This window comes from Amborella trichopoda, chromosome 8 (genome assembly GCF_054954075.1).
Source record: "Amborella trichopoda isolate Santa Cruz 75 chromosome 8, AtrichopodaSantaCruz75HAP2 v2.0, whole genome shotgun sequence".
NCBI lineage: Eukaryota > Viridiplantae > Streptophyta > Magnoliopsida > Amborellales > Amborellaceae > Amborella > Amborella trichopoda.
In genome coordinates, this window is record NC_142343.1 from 15,836,084 (window position 1) to 15,855,281 (window position 19,198).

The window sequence follows — 19,198 nt, forward strand, 5'->3', positions numbered from 1 at the left end:
AGCCTACCTTCAAATAGTGGCTAGAAATGTGGCTTCAATATTGGAAGTATTTATGACAGTCTTAAAATATTTTTTTATCTTTATTTATAAAGTTTAAAGCTTCAAAAATAGTGTATATCGACATATCTATGAAAACTTTTTCAAAACTTGGAATCCATTTTTTTTTATATCCATGCATCTTGATGACGAGATGATCAATTTGAGGATATTTGGGCATCAAAATAACATCTTTTAGTGAAAGTTTTGAGGTAGACTCGATTTTGATTGTTTAGACTAGGCTCTATATAAACTTTTCCCTATATGTGAAAATGAATAGTGATTTCGTCTACCCCCTCGGCTCTATATAAAAGTTTCTTGACACTATTTGAAAGTAGGCTCTAATTTGATTGTTTAGAGCCTAGACTCTATACAAACCACACCATATATATATATATATATATATATATATATATATATATATATATATATATATATATATATATATATATATATATATATATATATATATATATGTGTGGAAAATCTAGAGATTAGCCTACTAGCTCAAATGAGCCCCATGGTCTATATTGAATCTGGATCGATCTGACAATTATGATCTCATTTCGTATTTTAATTATAATTTTTTTTTATATGAATCTAAATAACTTAAAATTTGAGGTGTGTATTCATCTCATTAAGACGCACCTAATAAAAATATTTAAAAACTAATTCACAAAACATAAATTGATCAAAATACCCTTGAAACTTTTTACGGATATTTTTATTAATTTATTTTATGCAAATTACTTTTTTGATATTTTTATTAGATTCTCCTAGTTTTGAAAAATACATGCTTAAAATTTCAAGTTATTTAGATTTGTAGAAAAAACATTAAAATTTAAACACGAAATGAAATCGTGGCCGTCACATCGGCCCATATTCAATATGGGCCGTTGGGCTCATATGTTCATATGAGCTAGTGGACTAATCTCAGCATTTTTACATACAAAAAAAGATGGGATTATTCCACTCGCTCATCTCATTCAAGTGCGCCCAACTGCATGGATTAAATGGGATAGATTGGATGCCCAATAGATATGCCTGACACGCTGTATTTAATGGCAAGCCTGACACGCCATCTTTTTTTTCTCTGTCTCCTCTCCTCGATGCATGCTCCCATCTTTCTCTCTCTCTCTCTCCTCGATTCAATTGGCTAATTCTTGTCTTTCTCTCTCCAAATTGAATCGAGGAGAGAGAAAAAGATAGGAGCCAAGGAGAGAAAGAGAAAAAGATGGCGTGTTAGGCTTGCCATTAAATGTTGAATGTCAGGCATATCTATCTAACCATCCAATCTATCCCATTTAATCCATGCCATTGGGCAGACTTGAATGGGATGAGTGAGTGAACGTTTAACGGGTGGATTTATTAATTTTATAATCTATTTTTTAAAAAAAGTTATTTTTGTAGAGCAATTTTGTAAGTATTACTACAAGACAAATGGTACCTTTGTCATCTCCATAAGGGGTAAAATTGAAATTTTAACTAAAAGATAAGGGCAATCTACAAATAAAGTTTCAGGACACTAACTTCGAAAATGCCATTGTATTTTTGTGAAAATTTGAAATTTTCCCTTGCTTAATAGAAAAATAATTTTTTAATAAAAAAGTAATCATTATTTTGATAAATACACCCATCACAACTCTTTCTAACTTGAATCTTTGTATTTTTTAGGGGTTGTTTACTCTAGACAAACCCATATATATATATAAGTAATTCCTTTTTAACCATAGAATAGTTTTGCTGGGTTGGGTTCCAGGCTTTAGAGGTATACCTGAGTAGTTGTTCCTGATTATCAATGCATTGCTTGAGAATACCACCCAAGCCTATTTCTGAGGCATCACATTCTATTATCTTGAAAGCACTAGGATGAGGAAGAGAAAGGCAAACAAGGGTTTTGACCTTTTGTTTAATTAGCTGAACTGTTTTAGTATGAATATTCATCCATGGTAAATGATGCTTTTTTAATCTATCATGTAAAGGTTTAGCATCTATGGCAAGATTAAGATAGAAATCACTCACATAATTTAAACATCCTAAGAACCTTTGAAGTTCTTTCTTATCGAGTATTTGATCAGGGAATTTATCAGCAAATTGTATGGATCGATCTATTGGAATAATGGTGCCATGATGAATAATATGTCCTAGAAACCTAATATTGGTTTTAAATAAAGTTATCTTTTTTGTCGAGACAACTAATCCAGCATTCTTTACTGCATGAATAAAAATATTAATATGTTTGATATGTTGATCTATAGATTCAGAAAAGATCAAGACATCATCAATATAAACTATCATAAATTGATAATAAGCATTAAAGACATCATTCATTATTTTTTGAAATTCTGATGGAGCATTTTTTAAACCGAATGGCATTACATTCCATTCATATTGTCCAAATGGTACATTAAATGCTGTTTTATATTTATCTTATTCTTAAATTTGTATTTGCCAATATCCAGATTTTATATCAAATTTGAAAAAGATACAAGCATTAGCTACTCTATCTAATAAATCTTTTTTATTGGGGATGGGATATCTAATCCATCTTAATACTTTATTGAGAGGTTTATAATTAATAACTAATCGAGGGACTCCTCTTTCTTTTTCAGCATTTTTATTGACATAAAAAGCTGCACAACTCCAAGGTGATGAGCTTGGTCGTATTAACTTTTTTGTTTGGAGGTCATCAATTTCTTTTCTACACATGTTTAATAAAGTAGTGTTCATTTGTATTGGTCTTGCTTTTGTAGGTATTTGTATTTCATTAAATCCTTGTTCATATGGTAGACTAATATTATGCTTTTTTCTTTCTCAAAACGCATTGGGATGCTCACTACATATAGAGGTTTCTATTTGTTGTAAAATTGATTGAATCTTTTGTTGGATCAAAGGATCCTGTATTTGTTCTTCTATATGCTTATATTTAATTTCTTGTTTTAAAGTACAAAGAAATTTTTCTTTATTCTGTAACTGACTTTTGACATTATTGATTTCCTTTAATTTTGGTTTATGAATAAAGCCAAAGTGTATTGGTACATTTTGATAATTCGAAGATATTCCTGTTTGATCGATTGATAAAGGATATAGAAGTGTAAGAAATGGGACTCCAAGTATAACTGCTTTGCTTAGTCCTTTGACCATAATAAATGGTGTATTAATACATTGGTGATTATTACAGACAGAAGCATTAGATAATTTATAATTGATAAAGAGTCTACTACCATCTGCAGTATTTAAGATTTGAGTTGTTTTGTCAAAATATTTTGAAGGTACTAAACCGTCATTGACGCAATTAAGGTCAGCCCCTGAGACTATTAAGGCTGAGGTTTGAAATCTATAATCTTTTGCTACAATTATAGTGACTTGAACAAACCATTTTTTAATTATAATTTTATTTATCAAATTGACAGAGGGAATTGTTACCAGATGAGGTTTGGCTTCTGAAGTTTCTGGTATATCTCCTGGTGGATCAGGATCATATGTAATAAGCTGATTGAATTCTAGTTCATCTGTATCTGACTCTTGTTGAGATAGATTTTGTAATTCTAAAGTCTTAATTCTATTTTTTAATTGATATACTTCTTTTTTGACTTCTTTGATTTCTTGTTTTAAGTTTAAAATAGAAGGTTCTTTATGGTGAGAAGTATGTTGTTCACTTACTCTTTTCATAATAGAAGCAAAATTGTATTCATCAGGTGTTTTACTAATTAGAGGTGTTTTTGCTTTTGTTTTAGTTAGTGTAATAAATTTAGTGATTACAGATCGTTTTTCTTCTGGATCTGTAATTTTCTCAATAATATCTAATATTAGATTATCTTCTTGAGTAAGCATATGAAGATTATGTGTAGGTATAGGGCAATTACAATTAGTGTCTTTCATTGGATTGGATGATTATGTGTCTGTCGAAGAATCTGAAGAATCAGATGAGTCTGTCCATAAAAGGTCATCATCCTGAATATGTTCTATATGTGATTCAGTAGAATCTGAAGATATTGAATCATAATTGATTATGTTATATAATTTTGATTTGATTGTATCATCTAATTGTAATGATTCTATTTTCTTTTTTAATTTGCATTGGTGTTTGTAATGACCAACTTTTCTGCATTTATAACATACTGGAAGTTTCTTTTTATTATTTGTATTTGGAGAGAATTTGTTTATAAATTTTTGTTTAGACTTTTTATATTGTTTATGTACTTTATTAGATTTGGATTTATATTTGTCTTTCTTGTATTTTTTCCTTTTCTTATATAACTTTTCAGGGTTATTTTTCCTATCTATATGGTATCCAAATTGTTCACAGAAATCACCAAGTTCTTTACGCTTGGTAATTTGTTGTTTATCTAACTGTCTTTTGAGTTTCAGATCAGTACATAAAGCTAATCCTTCAGCACATATTTCTGCTGAGACTTCTCCAAGTGTATAAGTTGAGTATACTATAATTCCATTATGTTTCTTTCTAAGTCTGTCTTTGACTTTTTCTGCAAATAAATAGGGTAGACCAGCAATAAATTTTTATTTCCAATGGTCTAACTGACAATCTTCTCGTATTAATAATCTTGAGAAAAAGACATCATTATACCATTTATAATTGGATAATGTAGGACAACGAAGATTAGATAGCAGATCTTCTGATCTTGCTACTAATAATGCCGTACTTCCTACAAAATGAAGTGTAATGGTATATATTAAAGTGTTTACTGCATCACTTTCAGTATACATTATTTCTTGATTTTGCTCATTCCTGACAGTCCATTGTCTTGTATTGGTAAGGATTCTATTTTTGGTTTCATCGTCGACATAGAAATCCCACCATCCTCTTAACCAGCCAGTGAATCCATTAACTATTGCTTTAGCAACCTCTTGGTCTGGATTGCCTGTGCAAACATTGTCATGTGTCTCATGACATCTAGTATTTTTAATTCAGATAAACCATCTATTGTCCAATTAACTATTGATCTTCCTGAATAGGAAACAACTTGTTGTATGGCATCTTCTTCAAGCTGGACATCAACAGGTGTAGGTCTTTTATAATATGGTAAAGCTGTAATTGGTTTCCAAGTTTTACCATAGGTTATTCTGTTTATATCAATAGGTGTAGTATCCACAAAAGCATTTTCTTGGTTTTGTATGGTGTCTTCTATAATTAGTTCTACTTCTTGGAGCATCATTGTTTCATGCTCTGGTATTTTTGATTTTTCTTTATCTGAAGATTCTGGTAATGGAACAAGTATATTTGGTATAGGAATACTGAGTTTGGGAGAAGAAATTCCTTTAATGTCTAATTGAACTAATTTGGCTATTAACTAATCCATTAAGGTTTTATTATTTTCACCAATATGAAATTTATTTTTATTAAGTTCTAGAGGTGGTTTGAACAGAACTGCTTTAAGAAGGGAAGAAGTTACCTCCTTCGAAACTAATCTTTCTATACGTTCTGCTTGTTTTCCTTAAGACTGCATATATAAATTAGTATAATTGTTTTGTTCCACAATATGGGGAATAAGTTCTTGTTTTTTACTTATTTCTTTGGGTAGGACTTTATATGGTGTGGCAATTATATCATATAGAGATTGTGGTGGTTCTCCTTTACTTGATGTGGTTACTCCTTTGAGTATTATACTTTTTTCAGGAGGGTGTGTACTAGTAGTAGTAGTACCATCCGTGCTGATATATGTTTTTTCTTCTAAGGTTTGAAGATTGTCAAATGGAGGAATTTTTATTTTATGTTGAATACATATTTCTTTTAACCATATAAAAAATCATTTTGTTTCTCTTTCTTTTTTGAGAAATTTATTATATTTTTTATGAAATAATTCGATTAACCTAGGTTGGAAAGTTTGAAAATACCATTCCCTAATATTTTGATTTTCTAGAGAAAGATAATCTTTTTTAAGATAATCAATATTAATTTTCTTCTTTTTTCGTTCTAATTTAGCAGCTAAATATGTTGCTATGTAGGCATCGTCATATGTATTATTAGTATTTATCTCTTCTTCTGTATCATCCTCTATTTGTAATGTAAGTATTTGAAATTCCTCTATATCAGGTTCAGAAGTATATGTAGGAAGAACTACATGATCAGCCGTTCTTCTTACTCCTTGTAATTGGAAGTCTGAAGATGGTGTAGGTTGTGAAGCAGAAGGAAGTATGATAACATCAGGAGTAGTATGACAAGATTTTCTAGCAGGTTTTAATGGTTTTTTATTTCTTTTCCTATTAATAGCTATATCATCCTTGACTATAGATTGTTGGAATTTTATTTCAATATTTCCATCTGGATGTTCGATTATTTGGTTTGGAATATTATTTCTAGGTGCTTTTTGGGGCTGGTTTGCATGTTGTAATGCCCAAGATTGAGGTAGAATAATATCGGACCAAGTAATTGTTTTGGGTACAATTGTATTTGATTTTTCTATATTTGTTTGAAATAGTATAGTTTGATCTTTTTTATCAGCTTGCATAATATTAGGACAAAGGGTATTCATTACTTTGTAATAAATTCTGCATACTATTGCATAATTCTGAGAACCATGTATCATATTAAATCCATGAGTTTTCAAATTTATAGATAATATATCTAAAATGTTTGGGTCTGTTAAAGAAACAGAAAAATTTGGAAAGCAATTAAAATATATTGGTCCACTACATAGGCTAGATTCTACCATGCCTAGGAGTGAATCTGAGAAGTTATTGTGTCTTGTATCTCTTAGGCATACAAGCACTGAGGTGTTTAACCCTAGTCGGGTTAAAGGTTTAATAGCTATTTGGATTAACCCAATGTGCAAATATTTATAACTATTCTCTTTATGTTTTTCAATAATTTTTCTTGATAATACTTGAAAGTCTTCTTGGTTCTGAGTTACGGATAGACTTTCTTCTACTGTTTTTATAGCATAACCTAATTTGAATTTAAATGATCCTTTGTGATAAATATTTTTTATTGGTACTTTAGGAATATTCCAATTTTGGATATGATTTTCAATATCATTTATAATAATCTCCTACTTATTTTTAACTCTTAATGTCTGAGATTGAGTTGCAGTATTACCGTTTAGATTCCTAATTAAATTTGTCATCTGTAGGTAGCGGATAATGACAATCTGGACGATCAAGGGTCCAACGTGTTCCCCTAAGCTGCTCTTCCTGGCCTTGGCGGGTACTTTGCTTAGACTTGTGCTTTCGTCTCTTGTCTTAACTCTCGGACCAACTTTCTTAGATGTAAATTTAAATAGGTTTCTACAGTAATATTGTAAATTTTACTCTTAACAGTTTACTGTTGGCTCTGATACCAAAACGCGCCCAGATCTACGGTGATTTTGAACCAACTATTCTATAACAAGTAAGCAAATAGCATACCATTATATTTGATTAATTCTTGTAATATACGGATATAATTAAGGCAAAATAAAATTATTATAATAAAAGGAATAACTGAAATGTCAATAACAAACCACGATGTGTGTATGTGATCACCTATTTTAATACTGAAGACAAGTTTAAACTGCATTAGATCATTAGATCTTATATATATGTATCACAGATTACAAACCCAGATTACAAACCATAAACAAACTATAATCAAACCAACTGAAACATAATCAAACTGACATAACCAAACTGACTGAAACAAACAAACTGTAAAGTATATGAAACAATTCTTATAGTGAAAACATAAACAAACACTTACTGCTTACAGATACAATAATTGGAGAATAACTTCCAGTTGTGAGGACAGTATGATGGGAGTGTATGGAAGTTACAGTCACACATTTTAAACTAAGAAAACTAAGATAGGAAAAACCTGGATAGCATGAGACAGGTTCTGGCTAGAGAGCAAAGAGATGAGAAAGCAGAGGGATGAAGAGAGATGAAGAGAGCAGATGAAGAGAGCAAAGAGAGAGCAGAGCAGAGTGTGAGAAGGAAGAAGCTCGGAGACCTGCCTCCTGAATGAGGAAGGGTGTTCTCTTTTATAAGCAAAGGATGAGGTTGCTTCATAAGGAAGGAAAGAGGTGAGATGACTTGATTAGACCAAAAGGGAGAGGAAATGACATAAAGCAAAAAAAAAGCAAAAAAGGAAAAGACAAAAAGAAAAAGAAGATGCTTAAAGAGGCATCTTAAACAGTGACACTTTTGTCTTCTTATGTCGGCAGCACAGTGCCTTATTTGTCGTATATGTCGGTAGCTTTGTCGTATGTGTCGGCAGCTACAATGAAGGGCATCTTGATATAGTGGCTTGAGGTGTCATGTGGTATGGAAAGCAGCTTGAGATGACATGTATGAGGTGACATGGTACTGTGTAGCATCTTTATGGTCTTTGGCTGAATTCATTGGGGTCTTCTTCTTCTGGGTCTATTTCTTCTTCTTCTTCTGGGTCTGCTTCTTCAAGTGGGAAATATTTATTGGTGTGCAATGGTGAGGATTGTACGATTTCATCTGATGAGACCGGTTTTCTTCCTGCTTCTGCAAAGATATCCTTCATTTGTTGTTCTAAGGTTTCTTTGGAAGCATTTGAGGTTTGATTGGAGCATATTTCATAAATATGTGGGAAAGTCAAATGAAGTATTGGCTGTATTATGTTCACTTGGACTTGGGTTATATATGGGTTTTTGTAGAGGTATTCTTTTGGGAACTATGGTTGTGGGATCCATATTAAAGATGTCCCACCATTTAACTGAGATGGTTTTGCCCAGTCTTGGAATATATGTATGGTCGGCTGTATTATTAACAGAGATTGAGTATTCCCATTTCATGATCCATGGGAGTTGGTACAGTGCCACAAAGTATAGGTGATTGTCAGTATTATTATCACTATTATTGAACCTCACAAATTGTTCTTGCACTTTTTGGAAAGCAGGAGGTAAAATTGAAGTAGTTGATCCTCAAACTAAAAACCAATTTTAAACCAGTTTGGGAATCGTTCGAAAATAGGTAATCTGAACTGGATATACCAACTATGAGTATTGTTTGGATTTTTATAATAAAACATTTTATGCCAAGCTTCTATATATTCGGCATATTTATAATATTTGTATGAAAAATCAGGATTATGTAATTTCTTCCCTTGAGCAGGATTGCAACCCCACTCATCATAAGAGAGTAATTTCTTAATCTGGGTTTTGGAGTATGCAATTACTCTAGTATTTTGTTGGTAGTAATGGATAACAGATATGGATCATGTTTCCATGAGGATTGCTTCATAATATTCTCTAGTTTTGACTCCATTGGTTGGATTCAAATGGTTTATCAAGTATAATGGAGCAAGTTTGATAGGGTCCATATTCGTATGGTGATCATCAATGGTAATGTCCATAAGGTAGGCTCTTTCAATGTATGAAGTCCTAGGAAAATTAGGCTTCTGATTTGATTTGGACTGTGCTTGAGAATAAGCAGGAGTAGATGTATTAGCTTCTGGGTAAGTAATTTGGTGAATAGGAGAATTGGAAGGTGAAAGGGTTGCCAGAGGCGGGAATTCACCTTCAAATAGTATTATATTCAGTGGGAGTTTCTCATTGCGAGAATTGCTACGAGAACCCATGAGAGTAGGTGGATGTGATAGAGTAATATTATTTTTATTAGCTGCAAAGAGCTGTAGTGCAAGTGATAGTGGTGATTCTTCGTCGTTGGCGTCAGTGTTGCCCCCCTGCAAAAATTCACGGGTAAGAAAATCAGGAAGAGAATTAGAAGACCCGGGAAGATATTCATATATATATATATATATATATATATATATATATATATATATATATATATATATATATATATATATATATAAAGTAGACTCTTAAAATGCTCAACATTTTTAAGCATTTAGATACCATTATCTTATAGTAGAGTAACTTTTTGTTCAAGGGTATTTTAAGTAATTAAATCGAGGGTAAACCAAAAATTCCTAATAGAAAGAAAAATATCTATTAACAAAAGTGGACAATACATCACCCACAAAATGCACTAATTTTTTTTAATTACTAATAGAATGCCACTATTTTTTAATATAAATATCCATTTTACCCTTCTAAATGACCAAAAATGCCCCTACTTGAAAAATTTTGTATTACAATTCAAGGGTATTTTAGTGTCCAACAATGTTGAACACTTTAAGTGCTCTAACAAAACCCATATATATATATATATATATATATATATGGAAAATGTTGACGTATGAACATATGATGTCATATGAGCTCCATGGCCTAGATTGAATCTAGGCCGATCTGAAGGCCACAACTTCATTTCGTGTTTTAATTTTAATTTTTTTCTATAAATCTAAATAGCTTGAAATTTTAGAAATATATTCTTAAAAAATAAGATAATCTAATAAAAATATCAAAAAAATAAATTGATTAAAATGCCCTTAAAATATTTCGAGGGTATTTTGGTCAATTTATTTATTACGATATTAGGTGTGCCTTTATGTGAAGAATAAACGTCTAAAATTTCAAGTTATTTGGATTTGTATAAAAAACATTAAAATTCAAATACAGAATGAGGTCATGACCGTCATATCAGCTCAGATTCAATTTGGGCCATTGGGCACATATGTTCATATGAGCTAATGGGCTACTCTCAATATTTTCCGATATATATATAACAACACTACCAGACAATCGTGACCGCTAGATGAAATTTGGATGGTGATGAGGGTAGGCAAAATCACTATTCATTTTTGCCTATTGGAGTTGGAAAGACTTTTCATATATATATATATATATATATATATATATATATATATATATATATAGGAAAAATATCCTGTCAGCCAATGGCCCAGATTAAATATGGGCCGATCTGACTGTCACGACCTCATTTCGTGTTTGAATTTTCATTTTTTTCTACGAATCCAAATCACTTGAAATTTGAAGCGTATATTCTTCTAAAATAGAATAATCTAATAAAAATATAAGATAAAAAATTTGTAAAATATAAATTGACCAAAATACCCCCAAAACATTTTTGGGGTATTTTAATCAATTTATATTTTACAAATTTTTTATCTTATATTTTTATTAGGTGCGCCTTGATGAGAAGAATGAACACCTAAACTTTCAAGTAATTTCGATTTGTAGAAAAAAAATGCAAATTCAAATACAAAAGGAGATTGTAGACGTCAGATCAACTTAGATTGAATCTGAGCCATTGGCCGATACTGTAGCAGTTAGTTCGTAGGCTAATAGATACGGGTTTAACACCGTTCAAAGTTTATCACACGATCAAAGATATTTGAATTTTAATATTTATTTTACAAAGCATAATGATCTGAAATTTTGTAAGTGTGTGCGTCTTACTGAGATTCACATGAATAAATTATAAAACAAATAATCTGAATGATAAAAATTATATAAAATACCCCTATAAAGTTTCAAGGGTAATTTCATTATTTTATTTTATGATTATTATTTTTTTAATATTTTATTTTTGTGCTACTTGATCACATGTACACACGCCCCAAATTTTAGATAAATTTGATCAGTATAATAATTATAAAAATTCAAATACTATGGGACAACTGTGACCGTGTGATAAACTTTGAACGGTAATGAGGTGTAGGTGAAGTACTGTAGAACTTCATCTATAGGTCTTCATATATATATATATATATATATATATATATATATATATATATATATATATATATATATATATATATCGCAGTGATTTCATGCAATATGTTTATATATATATATATATATATATATATATATATATATATATATATATATATATATATCGCAGTGATTTCATGCAATGGTTGTATCCTAGTATGATGCAACTACACTTCTAGAAATCCATGTTTTTAGTATTTGTATAAAGCAAAATTTTGCACATACACTATCTTCATCTCAATAATCAATCAAAAAAGAATGTTCAATTTAAACTCTAGATACGGTCAAAGTGAGTCCCCTCCAATAGCAAATCTAGATCATTCATTTGGTAAAATTCAAGATCTTAGCATTTACAAACTCATAATCACTTTTTCCTTTTTTAGTATTGTTTATCTAATGATAATAAAGTTATCTAAACAATTTGGAAAAGAAAAAGCCCTTCTAAAGCTTAGATCTAAGCATCTTATCAAAATTGATGGCCTATGTTAATTGGGCTAAGAAATACTCTCTAGGTTGCGTTTTCAAAATTTCCTTTTTTGTGATTGTTCATTAGAATGAAAAGACTGTATATTTCAAATTTTGGATCAAACAAATTACCTTAACATGGTTTTTTAAAGTTGTTGCATTATATTATTATACAACCATTGTATGACATCACTGCCCATATATATATGGGTGCAGTTGGCATACCGATGAATCTTTAGCAGTAGAGGTAATGTGCACTGTCACACCCCAAGAATTTACAATACTGATATTTCTGAGATGTGGCAGTCAAAACATATACATCTCTTTCTAGGATAAATTTACAATGGCGAGGTCTTACAAAGTAACAAAAGAAAGTTTAAGCAAAACTACAATATCTTCCCAAAGTTGATCTCGACGAGGACATAAATGAAACCGCAGTTATCCTGAAAAATGTTTACCATAGTTTGATGAGTTTGGCTACTCAGTAAGTGATCATCATAATCCTAAAAATAATCATGATTGAAAGATATCAATATTTTCCAAAATGAGATCTATTAACAGAAATGCATCAACAGTTTTACTTTCAATAAATGCATAATTAAGTATAATCCAAGTAATTGAAATGCTTATAACACTTTTAACGGCAGTACATAATTCAAAGGATTTCACAAAATACCCTATTGGCGCCCCAAGTAGGTCACCAATATACCCCATCAGCGTCCTGATAGGTTCACTTAATCCCTATAGGCGTCCCAGATAGGTCCACTTAATCCCTATCGGCGTCCCAGATAGGTCCACTTAATCCCTACCGGCGTCCCAGATAGATCCACTTATACCTCACCGGCGAACCGGATGAGTCCACTTGCATACTTAAATTATTTCTAAATCTCTTTAAACATTCGAAAGCAGCAATATCATGTACTCAACATATCACTGAAATCATTAATATGAATTTCACTTAAACCATTAATAACAGTCACTCTCTATAACATTTCAAAAATAACCAATCAAATATGTTGGGCTCAAATTTAGAAAGGTAGCAGTTTGTAAAGGCATTCTAGCATAATTGCCAATTTAATATGTATAGAAAAACTCTTATAGAAATTCAAGAATACGGAATTATCACAATTTATGGGATATCAATCCACAAATAAATATTTCACAACAATACTATAATCAATTGTAAAAATGTCAATTTTTTTAAATAATAAGGCAGTCATTTGCACGTGAATTTTACAATGTCTAAATATTCAAAACAGTAGAAAGAAATATCACAATTTTACTAAAAGCGGAAATATCACATTTATTTCTAACAATAAACAAGAAAAATAAATAAATTTATTTTTCTTATTTACAGCATTCAAAATTTCTAACATAGATAAAATATCACAATTTTTATCAAAAAGATTATTTTTCAAGATAATGAGGTCACGTGCACATAAAATTTATCGCGCCTAAAATTCATGATAATAAGCAGAAATAATTATTTTATTTTATTTTTAAAAAGAATGAATTAGTTTTCGAGACAATGAGATCACTTACACATAAAACTGATAAAATAAAGATCCTAAACGAAAATATCACTATTTATTGGAAATAGACTATTTTTCAAGAAGACGATGTCACTTACTCACAAATATTTGAGAGGGAGCTTCCGATAAAAATTCGGTTCGAAAGAGGAGTTCACTGTGTTTCGACCAGAGAGAGAGAGATCTCAAAATTTTCTAGGGTGGGAGTGCTCACCTCCCCTATTTAAATTCTTATAACGTATTATTATAATATTTTATTACGCTCTACCTCATACCTGAGGTGTTGCGTTAAGCGTCTGCTTTCAACATACGAAAACCACGTCCGTTAAAGGATGTTGCCAGCTGCAAGCAGCAACTGCAAAGCCTGCAAACAAAAGCAGCAGCAAAAGTTTTAAACCAAGTAAAAGTTTTTGAAAATAGTGATGGTCCCCAAGGACCATCATACTCAAACAGATCATCACCTATTTAAAAGCATCTATTCTCCTTCTCTCTCTTTTTTTTTTTTTTTTTTTTTTTTTTTTTTTTTTTTTTGTTTTTTTTGAAATTTTAGAATTGTTACATGCACCTTCAAATTTTATCATGGTATATAACTTTGATATAAAATGTCTTTTGGATTATCTCAAAATCTAGTTTTATAACTAACTATAAAATTTTAAATTTAAAAAATGGTTAAAATCAAGTAGATTTATAAACATATGAAAATCTTGAAAATGGACGGTGTAGATAATATGTTGTAAAATGCATTATTTCTGAGACTTAAAATCTTTTATGTTTCATGGTCATACATTTCGATGTCGAGATGATCAATCAATGAGTTTTTCAACATTAAAACTACCTTTGCCGATGGATTTTTTAGCTGCATCCGTAGGTCTACATTATGAGGTTGCATCCTTAGATAAACTTTTTCATATATATATATATATATATATATATATATATATATATGAGCAATGATTTCATGCAACCGTTGTAAAAAACCATGTGATGCAACAACCGTAAAAAACCATTTTATGGCCATTTGTTTGATCCAAATTTTGAAATATACACTCTTTTCTTTCTAATGAACAATCACAAAAAGAGGAAAAAATTGAAAACACAACTTAGAAAATATTTTTTTAGCCCAATTAACATAGGCCGTTCATTTTGGTGAGATGCTTAGATCTAGGCCTTAGAAGATTTTTTTTCATTTCCAATTTTTTGGATGGCTTTATTATTATTAGATGAACAATGTTAAAGAAGAAAAAAATGATTTTAAGTTTATAGAGGCTAAGATCTTGAAATTCACAAAATGAATGATCTAGATTCGTTTTTGGAGAAAACTCATTTTGACCATATCTAGGGTTCAAATTGAACTTTTTTTTGTTTGGGGATTGATTATTGAGATGAAGAGAGAGCGTGTGCAAAATTTGGAGTCATACAAATATCACAAACATGGTTTTCTAGAGGTGTCGTTGCATTATACTATGATACAACCGTTGTATTCGATCATTACTCATATATATATAGGGAAAAGATGGGATTAGCCCACTAGCGCACATGAACATATGAGCCCAACATCTCAGATTGATTATGAGCCGATCTGACAATAACAGATGTCCGGTAGTAGTTAATTTTTTTTTTCTACAAATCCAAATCACTTGAAATTTTAGACGTGTGTTCATAAAAAATAGGTGAATCTTTGAAAAATATCAAAAAAATATTTCACATGAAATAAATTGATCAAAATACCCCTGAAAAGTTTTTAGGGGTATTTTAGTCATTTTTTCACTAATAAATTTTTTTTATATTTTTATTATGTTCGCCTTGATGAGAAGAACACAAATCTAAAATTTCAAGTGATTTAAATGTAGAAAATAAAATAAAATTCAAGCACTACTTGACATATGTGATCGTTAGATCGGCCCAAATTCAATCTGAGCCCGTTGGGCTCATATGTTCATATGAATTAGTGAGCTAATCCCATATTTTCCCTATATATAGATAATGATCTAATGCAATAGTTGTATCATAATATAATACAATCACACTTCTAGAAAACTATGTTTGTGGTATTTGTATGACCCAAAATTTTGCACACACTATCTTCATCTCAATAATCAATCTCAAAAAAAAAAAAGTTCAATTTAAACCCTAGATATGATCAAAGTGAGTCCCCTTCCAACAACAAATCCAGACCATTCATTTGGTGAATTTCAAGATCTTAGCCATTACAAACTCAAAATCATTTTTTCTTCTTTAACATTGTTCATCTAATGATAATAAAGCCATCTAAAAAATTTGGAAAAGAAAAAATTATTCTAAGGCCTAGATCTAAGCATTTTATCAAAATAGATGGCCTATGTTAATTGGGCTAAAAAAAATACATTCGAGGTTGTGTTGTTAAATTTTTCTTTCTTTGTGGTTGTTCATTAGAATGGAAAAAATGTATATTTTAAAATTGAGCAATGGTCCAATGCAACGATTGTATCATAGTATAATGCAACGACACTTCTAGAAAATCATGTTTGTGGTATTTGTATGACCCCAAAATTTGCACATACACTCTCTTCATCTCAATAATCAATCCGCCAAAAAAAAAAAATTTAATTTGAACCTCAGATATGGTCAAAATGAGTCCCCTCCAAAAACAAATCTAGACCATTCATTTTGTGAATTTCAAGATCTTAGCCTTTATAAACTCAAAATCATTTTTTTTTTTTTTTTTTAACATTGTTCATCTAATGATAATAAAACCATCGGAAAAAATTGAAAATGAAAAAATCCTTCTAAAGCCTAGATCTAAAGCATCTCACCAAAATGAACGACCTATGTTAATTGGGCTAAAAAAATACTTTCTAGGTTGTGTTTTCAATTTTTCCTTTTTTTGTGATTGTTCATTAGAATGAAAAGAGTGTATATTTCAAAATTTGAATCAAACAAATGGCAATAAGATGGTTTTTTAAGGTTGTTGATCATTTTACTATACGACGGTTGCATGAAATCATTGTTATCTAAAATTTGGATCAAACAAATGGATCTAACATGGTTTTTGAAGGATGATGCATTATACTATGATACAACCGTTGCATGAAATCACTACGCATATATATATATATATATATATATATATATATATATATATATATATATATATATATATATATATATATATATATATATATATATATATATATATATATATATATATATATATATATATATATATATATATATATATATATATATATATATATATATAAACAACAACAAAAAAACCAACATTGAAACATCTAAAGTTGGTGTTTGTAATTAAAAGATATAATAGTTATTTCCTTAGGAGTTAAAAAAAAAAAAAAAAAAAAAAAAAGGAAAAGAAAAGAAAAAGAGGTTGAACTTCAAATATTAAAGTTCAAACTGTCAATGTCCCAAGTAGGGACAATTAGGAAAAAATTTAAGAAATTGGAAAAAGAGTTGTGGAAGTAAAATCAAACTTTTTCAAAGAATTTCTTAAATAACAATAAGGCATTTTTTAAATCACAATAATTTGCATAAATTTATCTGAAAAAACCCTTCCATGTTTACAAAAGTTTTGCTTCTCTAATAGAAATTTTTTATTTTGATCATCATAGCTTATAGCCATATATAGATATCTAAAACAAGCACAAATCGCATCAACAAAACTTATAGCTCCAAAAGAAAAATAAAATAAAATAATTTTAACTGCCATAGAATACATCTTTGTTAGTGGCAATTGAAAACCAGCACGAATGCTCGTTCAATAATTTACAAACACAAAAAGAGCATAAACTAGAGAAAATTATGCGTACATTCTCCATAATTTATGTTATTTAAAATTTGTCTAATTTTCTTTTTGTTTTTTCATTCACACTTGTTTTTTCTCAGATTTTTTAAAAGACTAAATTGCTCAATATTTCAAATCTTAAAAGATCAAACTATACAATTTTGATATTTAATTATTTTTTATAATTTTTTGATTTTTAATAGCTGACAAAATTCAGCCTAAAGTTCTTATTTTTCACAAAATTTTGGACTTCTAAACCGGAAATGGCAAATAATAAGAAACTTTTGGGCAAAAAAAAAATACCAGATATTCAAAGTCTAAAAATTATTAAAAACAACTAAATTACAAAACTGTATAATTTCGAATCTTGAAAATCTAAAATATGAGAAATTTAGTCTTCTTAAAAAATTTGAGAAAAGAAAGTTAGGAATATAAAAATAGGAAAATTTTGGATGAGTTTTAAATAACATGAATTATAGGGGTTATGAGAGCGATTTTCTCTTATACTATTGTCCCCATGTAGCCCAAAAACCAGACTTGATTTAATTCTAAGAGGGCTTTACTAAAATTTCAAGTCCAAGAATTTGAAGCACGGCAACAAACAATAAAGCATGGGCTCTTACTCCTATCTCAACTATCAAGCCTGCCGTCCATTATCGACATGGACACACAAGGATACTTCACTTTAAATTAGTTCATAACTTTGAGCCTATGTATGTGGGTCCTGCAGGAATATGTTGTACATTTACTCCCTGGAGCATAAAACATACTTGGGAAAACCTTTAAATGTGAAAGTTTGATAACCACCTAATGATCTTAAATGATTATTTCCAAAATAAATATAAAATTTCTTGGCTCCTGTCAAAATTGGACGGTCTCCATTAAATCTTGAAGAGATATTTTTTCAAGCCCATAGAGAACGCATTTTGAAAATGTTTTTTTTATTTTGAAAGTGGTGACATCAACAAATTTTATAGCCTTAAAAAGAGTCCAAGCTTGATTTTTTCCGGAGGGCGTAAATAGACAGTTTGCTCACATTAGTACATAAAATATTTTGGTAATAACTTTTGTTGGTGGTTGGTGGGTTCGAAGTCGGGTTATTTTACAATATGTTTTATTTACAAAATATGAAATTGTAGTGTGGCTATGTGTTTACTACTTCAAAGTTTGAAACTTCACTAAAAAAAAAATTTATACGAGTACCAAAATTAAACAAAATAAACAGAGACATAAACTGTGTTCATTCTTTCTATTCTCTGAAGTCAGTATATTTTCTGAAGGACTTTTACTCGCATAGAATTGCTACCAGTGCAGTACAATCACTCATGTCTAGTTACAACACAAGTATTGAAAGTCATATGTGACAATACATCAGTTTCTCAATTAGAATCAATCCAGTATAAGTAGAAACAAGGGATGCACGGCTACAAGAAGGGAGAACCAATATAACTCCAAGCACAGTCAAATCGTCAAGCCGATTGGAGAATCGCTGCGTTTACTCAAACTTGGGGCATTGGTCTGGATACTTTTTTTTAATAGAAACGGATGAGAATAACCAAGATTTCTCTCAATTATTCACACAAATATATCAAATATGTTCTAGTATGTTTGTATCTTAGTGATCTACAATGACCCTAAAGAAAAGACATAATCCAAAAATTGCCAATTCCAATAAATATCAATTTCAACATACACTTTTCCACATGATTTGAAAATCTAAGAAACCAAACGGGCCCTTAATCATCATTGTATTCAACTTAATACGCTGTTCTTTGCAT